This window comes from Capra hircus, chromosome 8 (genome assembly GCF_001704415.2).
Source record: "Capra hircus breed San Clemente chromosome 8, ASM170441v1, whole genome shotgun sequence".
Classification (NCBI taxonomy): Eukaryota; Metazoa; Chordata; class Mammalia; order Artiodactyla; family Bovidae; genus Capra; species Capra hircus.
This window is the reverse complement of record NC_030815.1, coordinates 47550887-47571987: the sequence shown is the minus strand read 5'-3', so window position 1 is coordinate 47571987 and position 21101 is coordinate 47550887.

Genomic DNA, 21101 nt, shown 5'->3' with positions numbered 1-21101 from the left:
CCACTTAGAAATGAAGTGATAGATTTTTTTAAAGCAACTAAATAATGCATGGTGTGATGGGATGAGGAGAGTATTGCTAAAATTCACATCAAAAAGCATTCTCTATCACTCTGCTTGGTTCTCAGAGCTGTTCCATTAGTGCCCCTTTAACATGTAATATTTCCCAATTAAATGTGTTGGTAAGAATTATTCATTTTAATAATTAAAAAGCTTCCCCAGATCCCTGAAGAGCGTTACCATGGAGGCCCAGCTCCACTGCTGGGAATAATCACAGCATGCTAATGTAAGGAGAGGATGTCAGTTGAATGCTAGTATTGCCATTGGGTGAAACTAACTTTGAGCTTATTTCAGTGGCTGAGCCCTGAGACACCCATGAAGTGACCTTTTGCTATGGCAGACTGTGATACGGGTTTGTTTTGTGACTATTATGGAGTGTAAAATTTATCAGCTGTTATGTATATAGACTATGCTTTGAGACATTCTAGGATAATGTGAGAAAGCTTTCTGATTGTTTTCCATATTACTTGTTAGCCCAATTCGGTTTTGTAATGCCTCAAGAGTTTCCATGAAATTCTGCAAAGAAAACTTTCTTTCATTTTAATTTAAAGAAATGTATGACCTTGAGGCTTTTGGCAGAGCCTGATGTAAAAGTAAACTTTGAGAAAGAGTCTTAACCAAATGCAACTATGGTCGTTGGTCTATTGGTAGCAGCTCTATTGAATCTTGGTGTCAGGGGAGTAGTGAGACAGTACCCTCTTGGGTATAAAATGCCAGTAAAGATAATTATAGCTGACAGCTTTAGGTTATTGATAATTGCCAAACACTTCAGTCACTATTATAAGAAAATTATAGAGTACCCTAAAGCCAAAGACCCCATCCCATTACTTCATTATTTTTGATTTATGGTAAGAATCAAGATAACCATTACCACTACAGCTCATCCTAATTGTTCATGCTTAGAGAGTACTTACCATGGAACACTGTTCTAAGTGCATTACATAAATGGAATCATTTAATTATGATTTTCAAAGATCTACAAAGGTCCTAGATTCTGATAATTTGATAAAGATATCAACAATGCTAAGTATGTTTACAAATATGAACAGTGCCCATGCGATGACGATGCTCTGTGACTGTTTAGTACTACATATCTTTCAAACCATTCTCACACTTACTCATTTGATTTTTGCAACAAACCACTGAGGTAAACAGAACTATTTTTGTGTTAGTTGTACAGAGACATTATGGACTTTCCCACAGTATTAACAGTTAATATTGGAATCCCCAAATCTCCAAATTGGAAGTATTTTTACCGATTTTTACCAGTGAGGAAAAAAACTGACTTATAGAGATTTGTGGTTTGCTCAGGCTTTAGGTCTTGTCACTGTCATTCTTATGAATTTCCCACAGCATCAGTATTTTTGCTCTGATTTTCAAAATGGAATTACCTTTCTTTAGCTTTCCTTGATAAGAGCTTTGCTTAAGGTCACTCAGGAACACTCTAAGAATAAGAAGAGCAAAGTGGCCTCTCAGAAGGCTTTTCATCAGTTCCCAACTTGGTTAACCTGGAAAATGAATAAAAGATGAGAAGGCAGAAAAGGGTCAGAAGGCAGAGGGGGAGAGCAGATGACCTGTCTTTGATTTCTGACACCCTCAGAACAAAATTGAGGAGAAAATTGAGCACTTTCTGATTTCCCTGGCAGTGAGTGTACTGAAGTGTGGTCTCCCACAGGATTCTAAGCTGCAGTCAGCCCATCTTGGGTAGCTTGTTCAAAGTTTTTTGTCCATGTTTGCGAATAGTCATAATGTAGTCGTGATGTGTGAGGGATGGCCAGAAGCCTGGGCTGTAGGAACCAGCTGTCCACGTTTCTCCTAGGGTGGATCTGATTCTCCATCTGTCAGCAGGCCTTGCCACCATCTTCTCTGTAATTCAGGGCCTATCTTGACAGATGGTTCTTACATGATGTTATCATTGTTTTTGTTTGGGGGGACGTTTTCTCAGTCCTCAATTTATAGTTAATGTTTTAGTTAAATCTTTCTTTGTTATCTTGGGCTGTGTATAGACATAGCCTAGTGATTTTCATGTGTGCTGAGTAGTGTAAAAACCTGCTAATCATAAGTTTGAATTCAGCAGTACATTTATGTGATGTTTGCATCACCCCTGAACTGAAGAGAGAATCATCACTAATTACTTTGAAGAGAAAGGGAGAGAGATTCCTCTCATAGTTTGTCCCCTAAGTTCCTCCATGTCCCAGTTGTGCTGTTTTTCATATTCCAAGATAATTATGATCTACTACTTATCTAGCTAACTTAATTAGGGCACGTTTGGTTGTAAGGAATAAAACTGTGTGCCAAATGAATCAGGTTAAAAGAATGAAGGATTCACTTTGGGGTACAATAGTGGATTTTGAAGACCGTTCACAGCTACAAAATGAAGTGTGGCCTGTTCTTATGGGATTGGGGCTTGGAAATATTGTCAGAGTGCTAACTCTTTCCTTCTGATTCCTCATTGTATTTGTTGTCTGCTTTTCTTGGAGTGTCTATAGACAGTCTTCTGTGCCGGCATAGCCTCTCATGGCCGTCTCCAAATGGTAGCTTCAGCTTTCAGATTTTCCCTGTTCTATAGTCTCATCTTGACAGCTGATTGACCTGGACTCTGTGTATCAGTCTCTCTTCTTAATTGTAAGTGTCAGAAATCACCATGGCTAATTTAAGAAAAAAAGGAATTTACTGGGGATACTGGGGAGCTCACAGAATTGTGGGAAAGTGTTGGAAAATGGTCAAGAAACGGAGAGACTTCATAGTCAGAACCACAGCCACAGAAGAGTCCTCTGAGGACACCACTGCTCCCAAGTATCTGACTAGTACTAGGGACACAGGATTCAGTATTGCTACTTCTGCTGCTGCCCATATCAGTCCCTTCAAAATGATTCTCTAGTGTCCCTACAATTGTGCATCACTAGGTTCGAATTCCAAGTCCAGGGTAGGTATTTCTGATTACTCAAGTGTAGGTCATTTGCCAGTTCTTCGGCTGCAGAAGAGGCTGGGAAAGCAAGTATCAGGCACTTTTAGGCTCTGTGGTAGAAAAAGAACTATCGTTTCTACCATGTCTCATAAGGTGAGAAATTCCTCAAACCAAGGAAGGGTATTTATTTATGTTCTAGGCAGCCCCAAATCAAATGGTCACTATACTCAATGTCACAGTTCCTCATGTTTGAGTGAATATGAACAATCCATTCTGAATCAGATATCGGAATCAGATATGGGCAACGGTAGTTGCCCATAACCAGTGAAACAAACTGGGCTTCCCTGGTGGCTCAGTTGGCGAAGAACCCGCCTGTGATGCAGGAGACCTAGGTTCAGTCCCTGGGTGGGGAAGATCCCCTGGAGAAGGAAACAGCAACCTACTCTAGTAGTCTTGCCCGGAGAATTCCATGGACAGAGAAGCCTGGTGGGCTACTCTACTATCCATGGGGTCAGAGTCTGACATGACTGAGCAACTAAACCACCACCACCAGTGAAACAAGAAACCTTTATACATACAGCTGCATTTTGCAGGGTTTAGGTGGCAGATTCTTCTCTAAGAAGCTAGGTGAAGTGTGTGGAAATCATGGGTAGGTGATCATGGCTACCTCTATTTCTGATACTGGCTCAAGATCAATGTGTTGAGGTGGCTAGTATATTACTTCCTGACTTTCCTTCTGTTGCATTAATATGTTTATTTAGTTTTTCTAGAATAAAAATGATACTTTGGGGCATTTAGGAGCTTCATGGACCCAACCTCTTCCAGAAAGCCCTATTCCTTTTCATGGTTAGCTAACTGACAAATTCGAGCCTCCTCCTTCACTAGATAGTTGAAATTGTAGCTTCTAATAGTCTCCAGACTGTGTCTAATGAGATATCCCTGTGGGGCTTTGACAAAGATCTGGCAAATATATCTTACATTTTTGAGGTATCTACCTGTGTAATCTTTGAGAATGCGTACCTGTGTATCTCTCTCAGAGATTGGTTAAGTGTAAAAATGGAAAAATGCTTTGGAGAGGTGACACTACTAAATAATAATTTATTATAATGATTTTTGCTCATTCAGAAATCTATATTGCATGCCATTATATGCTAGGAACTGTGACAAATTTCATTAAGCTTTGTTTTTCTTATTTTAAGAAGAAATGCTCATGGTAAATTGAAATAAATCTCTCTTAACTGTAGCCAAGTAAATAACCAGTTAGAGCCACATGTAGACATACACAGTAAAAGCCATATACAGCTTTACATTTCTATAATTTAATAATTTGGATATTTGGGATTAAATTATAGGGAGACTGGATATGTGGCTCAATATTATATTTCCACCTCAAGAGAGTTTGAATTTTTTATCATTAATAAAGGATTCTGAAACTCTTTCTGGAGTTTTTGTTTGGGGCCTGAATTTTTAAAGTACAACTGGGTATTTGTTTTGAAATAGCTAAATGGTGCCAGGAGCAACAATTATCATTAATGTTTACTGTCATTTGAGCTTTAGAGGAGGAAAAATAAAGCTCATGGGAAATACTGAAATTTGTAGGTAATAAAAGGAGTCTATAAGAAGAAAACATAAGTAAGAATGAATATTATATGAAAATTTCATCATACTGAGGGGCAAGAGTAGTAAAAAGATTTTCTTAATTATATAGTCAGATGTTTAAAGTATGAGGCTATCATATTAAATTTGGTGAAAATATTTGGTCTTCTGGATGGAAGATGTGGAAGTTTAAACATGGGTGTATATTTAAGAATATTAATGATCTATCCCATCTTTTTTTTTTTTTTAACAAACTCACCTCATGATCTACATGCACGTCTGTCTTTATTCTGAAGGTCTGTTATATCCCAGAAAGATGCTGTAGTTGTGTTTCGAAAGTAATGACACATAATTTTGTGACACAATTTTGTCACAAAAATGATTGGCAGGGCAGTTTTGTTTGATAACATGATTGTGTGATATATCAAAATAAGCCATGCTCTTTTATACTATTTAAAAATAAAGAAGAACCATGAAGACATGTGAAACAGTAGTTTGTATATTCAGTAGAATTAAGACAAATCACTAAAATGATCTCTTTAGCTCTTAGGGGGACTAAGTTAAAGGGCAAATACACATATAGCAGCAGGCATGGCCATAACAGAATCACTTGCTATAGACTAGTCTGCTGGAATGAGATCCTTCTGCAGCCACTCCCGTTCAGCCAAAGTATGGATGGAAAACACCCTTGTTATGTTAAACATGAGAATCAAGCAAACTTACCATCTAACCGAATTCTCTAAAATTAAGACTCGGTCAACTTTCTATAAAGGGCCAGATAGTGAATATTTTTGGTTTTGTGGTTCCTACAGTCTCTATCACAACTACTCAACTCTGCTGTTTGAGTTTAAAAGCATCCATAGACAATATGTAAATGAATAAGTGTGGCTGTGTTCCCAAAGGATTTTATTTATAAGCACTGAAATGTGAATCTCACATAATTTTGTGTGTCACAAAACCTTCTTCTTTGTACTTTTTTAGCCATCTAAAAATGTAAAAACTATACCTTCGTGTATGGGCCATCTGAAAACAGGTGAAGGTACAAATTTGGCCCATGGGCAGGAATTTACCAGCCCTGCTTTAAAGTGCTCTGGCCATTTCCTTCTCTCATAGCTTCCAAACTAATTAGGATTAAATAGACTTTCAGGAGGCACACTGCATCTGTTGCATCACAACTTTGTTTTAAAATACTGTGACCTGAATTTTAAATGTAGATAAAAGTGGCTAGAATTTATAGGTTCAGTATTTAACTACTCTCTTCCACATTATGCAATTCATCTTTTATTTCATAACAGTTTCTAATCCTTTTCCCTTCAAATCTAATTTGTATGTGACATATATAATCTTCTTTGGAAAAGATATTTGCCTTGACTCAAACAATCCCTTTGTTCACTCTTAGTTTTCACTCTTGAAACGAGAGAACACACATTTTGGTTCTGGATGAATAAGAGAAAAAAAGTAAATGGAGTTGAACATCAGCCAAAATACAGTCTTTGCATAAGATGCCGAACTAATTTTCCTTAGCTTTGTCTGCTCTATTAATTTTCTGCCAGTTGCTTATTTTCTTCCAAATCTTACACATCCACTGGATGCAAAAGGAACAGCAGTGAAATCATATTTGAGCCAGATTAGTAGAAAGAACTCAGCCATTTACACTATTATAACCAAAAATAATTTCTTAATTCAATTTAACCAATAATGAGAGTGTGAGCATGTTTTTCTAAAGACAGTACTGTTTAGAGTGAGAGATGATAAAAGCCCATGCAGTCGAGAAGAAAGAATATGCTCAACTATATTCCAATAAAAATAAATAACAGTAGATATGTCACCTGGTCTAGCCAAGAGGGTCACAGCATCGGAGGACAAAACTGTTCTGTAGGGTCCTTTTACTTTCCCCCTCCAAGTGTGGTATCACTGAGAAGGTGCTGGCCCCTCTGAAATTCTACAGTGCGGAATAATTTCTCACACTGCTTCTTTTTGTAGTACCATCATAATATGAAGGTTTTGTTATACAGCTTCTTGAGCACATCCAAGGTTACAGCACTGAAGATTCCTGCTAGCCTGAGTTCCCCACCTGGATGGTGCCCACCACTTGGGAATACCTGGTTGTTAATCCTCTACTGTTTCTAGCTGGGAACCCTGAAAGTCATGTTCCTGATGTGGGAAATGTCTTTTGCCCATTTTTGTTACTCTGTGCTGCAAAGCTCTGCTGTCTCCACTGTGTCTTATCAAATAGAGAACACACTTCTAACGTTTTAAATGTCATGTTTGTTGTTACCGCCTTTCCCCACCTCAGGATTCAGGAACTGCTCCTTGAAGGTGGTGATGTGAATAAATTGAGGACCAGACACCAAAATATGATCATTTTTTTTTTCCCTTAGTAAGAACCCAGTGACCTCAAAGCAAGTGTATACATTTTAGTTCTCTCTTTTCAGCATGAATTTCTTCCCCTGAGCTTTCTCAGACACTCACTCGTCTAGATCGTTGGCCAGGTAAATTCCATAAGCCCCACTAAAATGCTCAGAAGCCACACATAGCTTGGATTTCCATTCTGGAATTTCCATAAGTGAATATAATAGAGTGAGTCACACAAGTGGCAGAAGTTGTAGGTAAGTGTTCAGGGAGACTGAAGATTATGCTTGAACTAGAGCTGTCCAGGGAAGAGTCTAACAGAATTTAGAATTTGAGCTGGACTTTGAAAAATGGATATGAATAGAAATTAAAGTCAACAGACATAGTGTCTTTTTTTAATCTATTTTATGTATAGTATATGTAAATGTTAATCTCATATATGTATATATGTTAATCTCAACCTCCTAATTTATCTCTGCCACCCATTTCCCCTTTGGTAACCATGCGTTTGTTTACTATCTCTGTGAATCTATTTCTGTTTTGTAAATAAACTCATTTGTCTCATTTCTTAAAGATTGCACATATAAGTGATATCACATGATAACTGTCTTTCTCTGTCTGAGTTTACTGAGTATGATCATCTCTCTAGGTCCATCCATGTTGTCACAAATGACATTACTTAATTCTTTTTTATGGCTGAGTAATATTCCATTCTGTACATATACCACATGTTCTTTTTCTGTTCATCTGTTGATGGACCTTTACAATTATATAATATTTTTCTATGGTGGCACATGGTAACTAGACTTATCACAGTGATCTTTTTGAAATGCATAGGAATATTGAATCAATATGTTGTATATCAGGAGCAAACATAGCATTGTATGTAGGTCAATTATACTTCAAAAACAAACAAGCAAACAAAAAAAAAAACTCATAGGAAAAGAGATTTGTGGTTACCAGAAGTGCAGAGTGGGATCAATTGAATGAAAATAGTCAAAAGGTTCAGATTTCCAATTATAAGATAAGTAAGTGCTAGGGATGTACAGTACAACATGATAAATACAATTAGTGCTGTTGTATGCTGTTTATAAAAGTAGTTAAGAAAGTAAATCTCAAATTCTCCTGACAAGGAAATTTTTTCTCTGTTTCTTTATTTTTGTATCTATAGGAGATGATAGATATTTATTAAACTTATTATGGCAATCATTTCATGATATATGTAAGTCAAATCATTATGTTGTACACCTTAAACCTATACAGTGCTGAATGTCAATTATAGTTCAATAAAACTAGAAGAAAAATAGTTTTAGTATACTAGGTCCAACATCTGGACCCAATCAATGTTTACTTCTTTTTCACTGTTCTTTTTCTGCCCTAAGTGTGGGCTCTACTTTCCTTTGTATTCGCATGTTTTATAATCTTTTGTTGAAATGGACATTTTGGATAACATTTTGAAGCACCTCTGTATTTTAACTTTTTTCATTGACAAAAACCTTTGTTTTCTATTTTGTAACTTACTTGGGCTTGATCTGTAGAATCTTTTCTGTGGTATGTGACCACTGATGTGTCTGCTCAGTTTTTAGTTTTTATTTCTAGTCTAGCTTCCTAATGGCTTTTGCTGTGTCTTCTACCTCAATTGTGAGCCAATGTTTTGGGCTGATGTACTCAAACACCTCAACCCCGTAATCTTTCCCCCTCTACTATGGATCAGTGTGTATGTTTGGTAGCATGTTCAAAGTTCAGATAATTCTTACTTGCCTTGAATTTGATTTACTACCAGACCATCTCAAATTTTCCTTGCACACATGTTTAGTTTCATAGTCACACAGGGATGTGTAGAGAGCTTATCTAGCTCTTGTATGCCTGTGCGAGTGCTCAGTTGCTCAGTTGTGTCTGACTCTTTGTGACCCCCATGGACTGAAGCCAGTCAGGCTCCTCTGTCCATGGAATTTTCCAGGCAAAAGTACTGGAGTGGGCTGCCAGGGGATCTTCCCGACAAGGGGATCTTCCCAACCCAGGCTCGAATCCTTATCTCCTGAATTGGCAGGTGGATTCTTTACTACTGTGCCACCTGGGAAGCCCCAGCTCTTGTATGGTTCTCCTTTTTAGGTTTTCCCTGTTAACATTCTGGTTGGTCCACAGCTTGCCCCATCTATACTTTAGTCTCAGGCTAGCAGAGCTGTGGGTTTGCCCCATTCTTTTTCCACTGCATTTGCCTCTTCTACTGACAGCGTTGCTGGGTATGGATTTGTACCTTCTGCCCCAAATCAAGTCTTCCGATACTGGCAGAAAGCTGCTAGTTTTCATGGTCAATTCTGCTTTTGTAATCCTTCTGCACTGACAAACTGAGGGATTCAGAAGTGGAATGGGAGCAGCCCTAGGCAGAAAGCCTGCAGAATCCCACACCTCTTGCCCAAAGTTCAGTTGATTGTCATGAATAAATGCTTCCTAATTTGTTGTCTACCATTAGTTAATTTCCAAAGCCCTGAAGTGATTGTTTTGTATTTTTTTCCAGTTTTATGGTTGTTTTTAATGGCATGGATGGGAGGCTTTATACCTCTTTAGGGTCCTTTAAACAATTAAATGTTTTTAAAGCATCGGAGTGCAGGTGTCTTGTTTTACTTATGAGTCTAGTTTATGGCCAGAGGAAGAAGGATCTGCTCCCTCAGGCGATTATTTTCCCCTTTTCAGCAGTATCACATCAAAAGTGATACTTTGATGTTGCAAAATATAGTCTATTTAAAGATGGCAGTAACTTATGGATTTAATTTTATTTTTTCTCATCACGTATGGATGACCTTTCGCATGCTGACAGTAAGATTATTTGTGTAAATGCTGTGGCTTGGTGTGGCTCATCATATTGATGAGTGGGATGCATACTGTTAAGTTCCTTATTTTAAAGAAGATTTAAAAATTACACATTTTTACAACTTTTAAACTTTAAATCTCTTAAATATCACTATTAATGGAGATGAGCAAAAGTGTAATAATATTCAAATATTGTACAATATGAAAATCATATGTGCTGCTGCATATTTTGAAATAGTTTTATTTATTGTACAAACAGTTTTTAGCTACCAGGTTAAACACTGTATATGTAGTCTTTAATTTAGTCTTGCCATTTCCTTGATGGGATTGTTATTTTATCAGAATATATTGTTATTATAATATCATCATTATATATATCATCATTTTATAGATGTGGAAATTGTGACTGAGAGAAGTTAAGTAACTTGTTCAAGGACAGACGAGTAAATATTGGTATTATGCATATCAGAAACCCAATTGGTCTGCCTCTCATATCTTGCTTGGATAATATATGGTCATGTGATGTGGAAACTCATAGTATTATTTCCAACTGGGGGTAATATAAATTTTAGAGGTTAGGCTTTTTAAATTCCTTATCCTTTATTTCTGCTGAAATTTTAGCCTTGCTTCTGAGGCTGATTAAAAAGTGTCCACTTAGAGCAGTTCTGGACTCTTTGGCAGTACCTTACTGATCTATGAATTCCCTAGGGCAGAGTGGTAATTGCTTTTATATGCCTTATCTTACAGCTCTTGCTTTACATAAGGCAACAAAATCAATAAGCAAAATTTTTTTAAACCATCATTTAAATACAGATAATCTTCTCTTTGCCTTTCAAGTATTCGAAAAACTTAGATAAACAGCTGAGATCTTAAAATTAGTGTCTCTGAAATTCACAACTTTAAACCCTGATGCATTAAATAGAATGGTGCTCTAAGTTCAATATGTTTTCTATTGCCTTTCTTAAATGAAGAATACATGATGATAGCGTAAGGAATATGAAAGCAGTTATAACTTTTGCCACTTGAAAAAACTTTGGGATAAAGAAAAATACTATAACCATCCTTGAGTTTCATTTGTTTATTTCCAACATGTGATTCTCCCTTAAGGATATCATGCTTGGTCTCTATACTTAGGAAAAACATGTTAAATTAGAGTAACACCTCATATATGTGAGAAACTACTTATTTGCTAAAATTTACTGTTTTCTTATTTGTTTGTTTGAGAGTACCTTTGAAGAGTGAGCAAAGTGTTCCTCTTTTCCTGGGAGCCTGCCTGGAATGGAAACATAGCCAAATGGACTAATGCTGCTAATGTTTACCTTTTGAGAATGAATGTAGCCCAAATCATTTCAGTCTCTTTGATGCTCACAAGAGAGGGAGGAAAAAAATCTCATGATCAAGTAACATAAACTAGTTAATCTTTACTTTTGCTGAGGTCCTGCTGCCAGCTGTGGGTTTTCTAAAATGCTGAGGGAGATTCTGAATCCTGAGTGGTCAAAAGCACACAAATTGTACTAGAAGCTATTCTTATTGAAAAATGAGCAATAATAGAGGTGTGGAAACAGCTCATTTTACCTTTCTGATTTTTCTGAGGTTTGAATCATGTTCCTCTTATTACTGGAGGCTGTTTTGCCCACAGCTGATTTTGTTCTTAGGTGGCTCAGCATTTGAATATATCAGAGCATCACTTTGCTCTCAGTGTGGCTCAGTGACAAGGCATGATTGTTATGTAAAGGGGGAACAATGAGTAGGGGGTTCTTTGCTTCCAGGGTTTGTCCACAAATACCCTATACCTAAAGATATTCTCAAGGCCCTGAGATGTATAAATTGTCCTAAAAAATCACCACCACAACTGCTACCTACTCTTCAGAATCCTCCAATTCTGTCTGCCCTCCCCAAACATACAGTTTCCACCAAGTATTATATATACAGGCCTATAGAACGAAGAATGTAGTCTGATGGCCTCTATGATAAAATGCAAACATAATTATAGAGGAATTAGTTTCTAGTGCAAAAAATATGTCTTAATTTTTCCTGTAAACTTTTGGGCAAAGTATGATTTTTTTTTTTATGCCATTTCTCCTCAGACATGGAGTTTTAAAACAGATTACTTCAGGAAAGGAAATTATTTGATAAGCAGCAGAAGTTTAAGTACTCTGTGATAGGAAGGAAAGACAGAGGAAACTTTCTAATTGTGGCCCCCCTGGATAAGTAATCAGAGAAAGCAATGGCAACCCACTTCTGTACTCTTGCCTGGAAAATCCCATGGATGGGGGAGCCTGGTGGGCTGTAGTCCATGGGGTCTTGAAGAGTTGGACTGAGCGACTTCACTTTCACTTTTCACTTTCGTGCATTGGAGAACGAAATCGCAACCCACTCCAGTGTTCTTGCCTGGAGAATCCCAGGGACAGAGGAGCCTGGTGGGCTGCCGTCTATGGGTTCGCACAGAGTCGGATACGACTGAAGCGACACTTAGCAGCAGCAGCAGCAGCAGCATGAGTAATACAATATTCTGGTTTGTAGTCAGACTTCTCAGGAATTGAAGCACACAGATTGGAAGTCTGAAAAAATGAACAAAAGTGATCACGATCAGATCATAGCCTATAGAAATATTTCAAAAAGTGATACACTGATGTGCAGAGGCCCTGTGCAAACTACCAGACATAAGGATTTTGAAGAGGAGATAAATGTCCCTCAATACCTTTTGGGTGAATAATGCAGACAAAATAAAATACTTTTCTTCTTTATTTCAAATCAGTGGGAAGCCTGCTAAGTAGGAACTACTATTCTGGAAAACAAGGGAACTGGATTTGGCATTAAGTTGTAAGTTTTCTACTAAGATCTTTGGAATTCAGAATTGACATGTGGAATGTCAGCTATTGTTTATGACTACATAGCTGTGACAGTACATAAATAATAAATGCTTCATCTTATATCCAAGAGCCTGGGATGCTGGGATGACCTTAGAAATGTTGCCTCTCTCACTGGCAATAATTTGAAGATGTTTTTGATGAATCAAGGTGGAAATTAACATTCTTCCCCATGAAACATACAGGCCTTTGGCTACACACAAAAAAGCTAGACCTGTTGTGTTCTGATTTATTGGAAGTCTCATTAAAATTCTCAGATGAAGCTTACCTTTGTATGTATAAAATAAATATGAATACTGTTCAGCAGCTATATTATTTCTGTATGTCAGCATGTGTGATATTGTATATAAGTATCAGTCAGACTCCAAATAGAAACTACTGTGAGTAAAACAGGAGATTTAATACCAGATTGTCTAAGCAGGTGAAAGAAAAGCTCAGTAACCAAATGGAACACAATTAAGTTGATCTCACTGACTCATTGGGCATGAGTTTGAGCAAGCTCTGGGAGTTGGTGATGGACAGGGAAACCTGGTGTGCTGCAGTCCATGGGGTTGCGAAGAGTTAGACACGACTGAGCAACTGAACTGAACTGAGGAATTAATGGCAGCAGGAAGTCATTACCATCCTATGTTAATTGTTTACTGCTGTGTAACAAATTATCCCTAAAGTTACTGGTTTAAAACAACAAAATATTATTATCTCATACAGTTTTGAAAGTTGGGAATATTAGTGTGGTTTAAATGGCTACCTCTGGCTCAAAGTCCCCAGTGAAGTTGTAGTCAAGCTGTTAGCTGGGGTTGCTTGGTGCTTGACCAAGGTGAGGCATTTACTTCCAGGTTCAGTCAGGTGATGATTGGTAGACTCTGGTCTCTTGCCATATGAGTCTCTCCACAGAGTAACTTTACATCATGGCAGCTGGCTTTCCCCTAAAACAAGTAGACCGTGAGAGAGAGAGTGTACTCAAGATAGAGCCCTAGTCTTTTTAAAAAAATTATTAAAGTATAATTGACCTACAACAGTATGTTAGTTCCAGGCACTGCTGCTGCTAAGTTGCTTCAGTCGTGTCTGACTCTGTGCGACCCCATAGACGGAAGCCCACCAGGCTCCCCCGTCCCTGGGATTCTCCGGGCAAGAACACTGGAGTGGGTTGCCATTTCCTTCTCCAATGCATGAAAGTGAAAAGTGAAAGGGAAGTCGCTCAGTCATGTCCAATTCTTAGCAACCCCATGGACTGCAGCCTACCAGGCTCCTCCATCCATGGGATTTTCCAGGCAAGAATACTGGAGTGGGGTACCATTGCCTTTTCCAGTTCCAGGCACACAGCATAGTTATTTAATATTTATATACATTAAAAAATCATCACCATGATAAATCTAGTTACTATCTTTTACCATATAAAGATATTAAGTGAAAAGTGAAAGTGAAGTCGCTCAGTCGTGCCTGACTCTTAGCGACCTCATGGACTGCAGCCTACCAGGCTCCTCCGTCCATGGGATTTTCCAGGCAAGAGTACTAGAGTGGGGTGCCATTGCTTTCTCCGATTACAAGGTTATTGACTGTATTTTCCAGGCTATACATTTCATCTCCCTGACTAACTTCTCTTGTATTGAAAGTTGGTACATATTACTCTTCCTCACCTGTTTCACTCATGCTCCAGTCTTTTTATATCTAAAATGGTATCCCATTACTTCTGCTGTTTTCTACTTATTATGAGTCACAAAGTCCAGCCCACACTCAAAGGGGGAGGATTATACAAGTGTGAGCATACCAGAAGTTATGTATATTAGTTTGCTAGGACTGCTGTAACAAAGTACTACAAACTGGGTGGTTTAACAGAAACTTATTGTCTCAGTTCTGGAGTCTAGAGGTCTGAAATGAAAGTGTCAGCAGGGCGTTTCCTTCTGGGGGCTGTGAGGGACTCAGTCCCATGCCTTTTCTGTGCTTTTGATGATTTGGTGGCATCTTTGGCTTTCCTTGTCTTGTAGATGAATTACTTCAGTCTCTGCCTTCATCTTCACATGATGTTCTCCCTGCATCTGTGTTTGTCTCTCTCTAAATTTTTCCTTTTTATGAGGATGGCAGTGGTACTGGATTAGGGCCTACCCTAATGATCTCAACTTGACTCATCTATAAAACCTTATCTTCAAATAAGGGTTAGAAATTCACTGACTCTGCAGGTTAGAAATTCACTGACTCTGCAGGTTAGAAATTCACTGACACTGAGGGTTAGATATTCAGTATATCTTTTTTTACTGGGGACGCAATTCAACCCACAACAGTGACCATCACTGGAGGCTGTTTTAGAAATGGCCCACCACATGTTGGTAGCTTGGAAGCCAAAGGGAGGAGACAATTTTTACGGTGCCTGTTGGGATCAGCTTCCACCTGATAGAAGCTAGAACCATGGCAGACTGTCTGGCCAGAGATGGAGCTGTGGAGAAGAGTCTTGCTGCCAGACTCTCTGATACATGAGCATGGAGGGAATGGGAGAATAACCTGGTTCTTCCCCATTCTGCCCCATTCCAAGTCAGTTGACAAGGGCACCTACAAAAGTCAGCCCTCCTGGAAGAGCTGAGCTGGAGAAAGGCAAGCAGTGGATCTGAGGCACATATGTGCCTCATATGTGTTAGATCTGCAGCAAGGCATCCCACAGTGATGCAGCAAACTCACGGAGACATCACAGGATGTTAAAAAAATTTTTGAGGTTAACACAGCAATGTCGATACTTGTTGGAACCACGTGCAATACTAGCTCAAGGTAGTTCACAGATGCAACATTAGATTGTACTACATTTCTTTTTGATATATTGGCAGTTTCTGTGTCCTAATTACTTTAGTAAGTGGAACTTTTAGATATATCTATACCTAGAGAAGCCATGAAAAAAATTCCCAAGACACTAAGGACTCTGTGAATTGAGAACATTTTGAAACGGCTGACATTAGGCATTATTTCTATTATTATTCACCATGGCCATATTTATAGAGCAGTACTGGGAAGGTTGATCCTTTAATGTCTTGGCAGCTAACTTTCTGCTCTCCATTATCCCATCTTGATCTTAGAATGACTGAATTCAAGGTTGGGCTGTGAGGACTGTGGAGTTGAGTTAATCCAAGAGAATAGGAAAAGTCTTACCTAAGAAAACCAAGGTAACATTTATGGATCCCAGAGAGTGGGGCTTTAAAATTTTAGTGATTCATCTGCGAAGGATGCCATTTGAAAGAAAGGAAAATCTGGACACATGTATATGTTCTAGCTAAACTGAGTATCACATGTCTGCATGCAGCTTCAGCCCTTGCACCTGCTGTTCTTATTGCCAGAGAAGTCTCCCCACCCCTACTCCTGTCTCACCTCCTATCAAGGGATGAATTTTCCTTCTTGGGCTCAGCCAAGAGCTCCCTTACTCCGTTATACCTATCCTGTACTCTTTCATAGCTGCTGGTGCTGTCCCATTATAATAGTTACCACACTGAGCCACTAAGCATCTTTATGTATTTCTTCCTGCTGGTTTGTAGGCTCCATGAGGGAATCAGTTATTTCTGTCTTGCCATCACTGTATCTTTAGTATACAGAGCCCGGCACATAGACACTAAATAGATATTTTAGGAATGAGTAATTTTTTTGGAATTAGATTGAAAAGAGAGATTACAGCTTTTATCACAGTGAGTCAAAGGTGGATGCTTCCATTGGTGACAGAGTATCTTCTGTTACAGTCCTCAAATACACTAGAAAAGGAAATGGTTCTGTAACAGGAAATGTAATTTAATCAGATCTGAATATTCACATTGTGACTCAAATATGCATAAGTGATGCTTTATTTATAGTGGACTGTTGTGCCCGACTTGTCCTTTGAAGATCACTCAGCAGTTTTCCGTTCACAGCTTAGTCTCTTCCATGTTAACTGAGTCTCTTTAAGGAAAGAAAGCTTTTTCCATGGAAAGGGTCATCTATCTTTGGGTGGTTTGAGTGATGTTTGTTATGAGGAAGGGCGCATCTGTTCTGCAACCATCTGACCCCTGGATCCCACTGCAGTGCAGCTTGTCTTGCCTGGCTATGGGTCCTGTTTGGCATCGGCCTGGTTATTCAGCATCAGCTGGCAGCCTTGATGATGTCCAAGTTCTGCCATGCTTGTGATCTTGAGGATCTTGCATTTTATATCTTCCTTATCTCAGACTTGGGTCTCTTCTGGTTCACAAAACATACTGATCTCTACAAAGCTCAGAAAACTTCGGCTGCCTTCTCTGCATCCCATCAGATTGTGAACATCCCTCAGGCTCCCTTGAGTCAAAACAAGTGCTTTTTTTTTTTTTTAAATCACCTAAGCACCATGTCCCTGCATTGGCAGGCAGAATGTCAGGCTCCCTTGAGGCAGCTTATACTCTTTCCAGGATATTCCCTGGAAAGTCAGGCCCAGCTGACTTTCTTTGTTATTCTGCCAAGCCTCCTTGGGGGTCCTATTATTTCACACTCCCTGCAGCTAAGGCTCAGAGCAATAGGGTGTTGAAAACAGTGACCCACCCCAGTCTTGATTTACTTAAATCCTTCTCTGCTTTATGACCTAATTTTACAGATTCTTTGAGCTCAGTCCTCTAAACTTGGTCTTTTTTGGCAATTCAAAATATAACCTTCTCTCACTTTAGTGCCTAACTCTAACTAATCAAAAGCACTTTGGCTTTTGGAGGATTATTTTTCCTCTGGGTATAAAAATATTTTATTTGAAACCCAAAGCCAAGCAACGACTTCTTGGTTATAGGAGATATCTGCCTTCCCTTTATCCAGGGAGCTTAGCCTTGTGTTCGGGGCTCAGGTTTACTGGTGAAAAGGATGATAAGTTCAAAGAAGAGAGGTGGGTGAAGGCAGGCAGGGAAGGAGATTTAACATAAAAAAATATTATCTGACTACATTTGTAGTTACAACTTATATTGCATTTGTGTTAATATAAAGCTTTATTGCTCACAAAATGCTTTTGGTTTATCATCTTGAAGAAGTAGAGAAGAATCGTTAAAAGTCCACAATTTAAATCTGGGTTTTGATCATAATTCCGCCATGCACCAACAGTGTGATATTCGATGAGCTAATAAAAATTTCTTCACTTGTAAAATAAAAATGAAAAGAACATATTCACAGTGTTATCACCATTAAATAATGCTTCATTTATGTGAAGAATTTGGCATATATCCAGAAATTAAAGAGTATAAGGACTTCCCTGGTGGTCCAGTTGCTAGGACTCTGTGATCCCAATGCAGGCGGCCAGGGTTCCACTCCTGGTCAAGGAGCTAGATCCCACATGGTGCAGCCAAGAGTTCACATGCTGTGACCGAAAGATCCTTCATGCCAGCAGTAAGCCCCGGCACAGCCAAATTAATTAATTAATTAAAAAAAAAAAGAAATTGAGTATAAATAAGGGCCACAGCTTAATTTTTCAGCTGATATTAATCTCTTTGGAGCTTTCTTCTTCAGTCAGGTTTGTTCAAACTGCAACCTTAGTCATGGATTTCCTTCAGTTTGCCTAGAGTAAAGAAAATGGAGGCCCTTAATTGCTAAAATATTTGGAAGTTCATGTGTGCCACTCTCAAATGGCCATTTCACATGACCTTGTGCTGCTTCTATGCTTGGGGGCTTTGTTGACTGATACTGAGAACTTGGGAGCTTCCAGCCCAGATTCCCCACATGGGAGGCAGGGGGCAGGGAGTGGTTCTAGTCTCACTAAAACCTTAGCCTTGCAAATGAAGCCCCTCCTCTTTCACACCCAGTGATTCTCCTTTTCCCCCAGCCCCTATCCTCCTCTGGGCCAACCCAACGTAATCTCAAGGAGTTCACATTTTAGCAACAAAAGCCAGGAATGGAGATTATACCATAATATTTGTACTTTCTGTGGGGCACCTCTTGTGTTCTGCTGCAGCAAGAACAAAGCACATGTTAATATCTCAATATACTATCCTTCTATGCAGTGAATAAATGAAAGGAGTTGTTATATTTATGCCATGGTATAATGGAAAGATAAAAAATTTTGAAATATACTTTAAACCCAAACCCAGTGAAAGAGTTTTAGGAATGATTATTTCAAGAATATTGAAAATGAAGATAAAGCATCAGACAATCAGAATTCTAAGATTTCTATCAAACTTGTAGGAAGGAGAAAAAGGACTCAGACCAACACTGAATATTGGGCTTTGGGAATTTGTCCTTGTTATCAGAATGAATTTAGAAATCAGAACCTAGGTATCTATAATGATTAAAGATGGGAATGCAAATATGCATAGTACAAACAAAGCTCACGGAGGTGATGGAATTCCAGCTGAGCTATTTCAGATCCTGAAAGGATGCTGTTAAGTGTTACATTCAGTATGCCAGCAAATTTGGAAAACTCAGCAGTGGCCACTTTTCTTTCCAGTCCCAAAGAAGGGCAATGTCAAAGAATGTTCAAACTACCACACTATTGAGCTCATTTCACATGCTAGCAAGGTAATGCTCAAAACCCTTGAATTTAGGCTTCAACCGAAAACTTCCAGATCTACAAGCTGGATTTAGAAAAGGCAGAGGAACTAGAGATCAAATTGCCAACATCTGTTGATTGTGGAAAAAGTAAGAGAATTCCAGAAAAACATCTACTTTCGTTTTATGACTACGCTAAAGCCTTTGACTGTGTGGATCACAGCAAACTGTAGAAAATTCGTAAAGAGATGGGAATACCAGACCACCTTATCTGTCTCCTGAGAAACCTGTATTCAGGTCAAGAAGCAACAGTTAGAATTGGACATGGAACAATGGGCTGGTTCCAAATTGGGAAAGGAGTACGTCAAGACTGTATATTGTCACCCTGCTTATTTAACTTATATGTAGAGTACATCATGCAAAATGCTGGGCTGGGTGAATCATAAGCTGGAATCAAGATTGCTGGGAGAAATATCAATAGCCTCAGACATGCAGATGACACCACTCTAATGACAGAAAGTGAGGAGGAACTAAACAGCCTCATGATGAACGTGAAAGAGAAGAGTGAAAAAGCTGGTTTAAAACTCAGTATTCAAAAAACTAAGATTATGGCATCTGGTCCCATCACTTCATGGCAAATAGATGGAGAAAAAATGGAAATAGTGAAAAACTTTATTTTCTTGGGCTCCAACATCACTGTGAATGGTGACTGCCATGACATCAAAAGATACTTGTTCCTTAGAAGAAGCTATAACAAACCTAGACAGTGTATTGAAAAGCAAAAATATCACTTTGCCGACAAAGGTCCATGTAGTCAAAGCTATGATTTTTCCAATAGCCATGTACAGATGTGAGAGTTGGACCATAAAGAAGGCTGAGCGCTGAAGAATCGATGCTTTCAAACTGTAGTATTGGAGAAGACTCTTGAGAGTCCCTTGGACTGCAACGATATCCAACCAGTCAATCCTAAAGGAAATCAACCCTGAACATTCATTGGAAGAACTGATACTGAAGCTGAAACTCCAATACTTTGGCCACCTGATGTGAAAAACTGACTCCTTTGAAAAGACCCTGATGCTGGGAAAGATTGAGGGCAGGAGGAGAAGGGGACGACAGAGGATGAGATGGTTGGATGGCATCACTGACTCGATGGACATGAGTTTGAGCAAGCTCTGGGAATTGGTGATGGACAGGGAAGCCTGATGTGCTGCAGTTTGTGAGGCTGCAAAGAGCTGGACACAACTGAGTGTCCTTTGAACGACAACAAAGTCTCTTCAGTAAATGGTGCTGGGAAAACTGGACAGCTGTATGTAAAACAGTGAAGCTGGAACACTCCCTAACACCATACATAAAAATAAACTCAAAGTGGATTAAAGATCTAAATGTAAGGCCAGAAACTATAAAATTCTTAGAGGGAAACATAGGCAGAATGCTCTTTGACATAAATCACAGCAAGTTCTTTTTTGAACCCACCTCCTAGAATCATGGTAATAAAAGCAAAAATAAAGAAATGGGACCTAATGTGTTAGTGTTAGTTGCTCAGTTGTGTCTGACTCCTTGTGATCCCATGAATTGTAGCTCCCCAGGGCCCTCTGTCCATGGAATTCTCCAGGCAAGAATACTGGGAGTGTGTAGCTGTTCCCTTCTCCAGGGGATTTTCCTGACCCAGGAATCAAACCTGGGTCTCCTACACTGCAGGAAGATTCTTTATCATTTGAGCCACCAGGAAAGTCCACCTTTTGCATAGCAAAGGATACCGTAAAAAAATGAAAAGACAACTCTCAGAATGGGAGAAATATTTGCAAATGAAGCAAGTAACAAAGAATTATTTTCCAAAATATACAAACAGCTCATGCATCTCAATATTAAACAAATGAACGACTTAGTGAAAAAAAATGGGTGGAAGTTCTAAATAGACATTTCTCTAAAGAACACATACAGATGGCCAAAAAACGCATGAAAAGATGCTCAAAATCACTGATTATTAGAGAAATGCAAATCAAAACTACAATGAGGTATCACCTCACACCAGTCAGAATGTGCTGTGCTTAGGTGCTCAGTTGTGTCTGACTCTT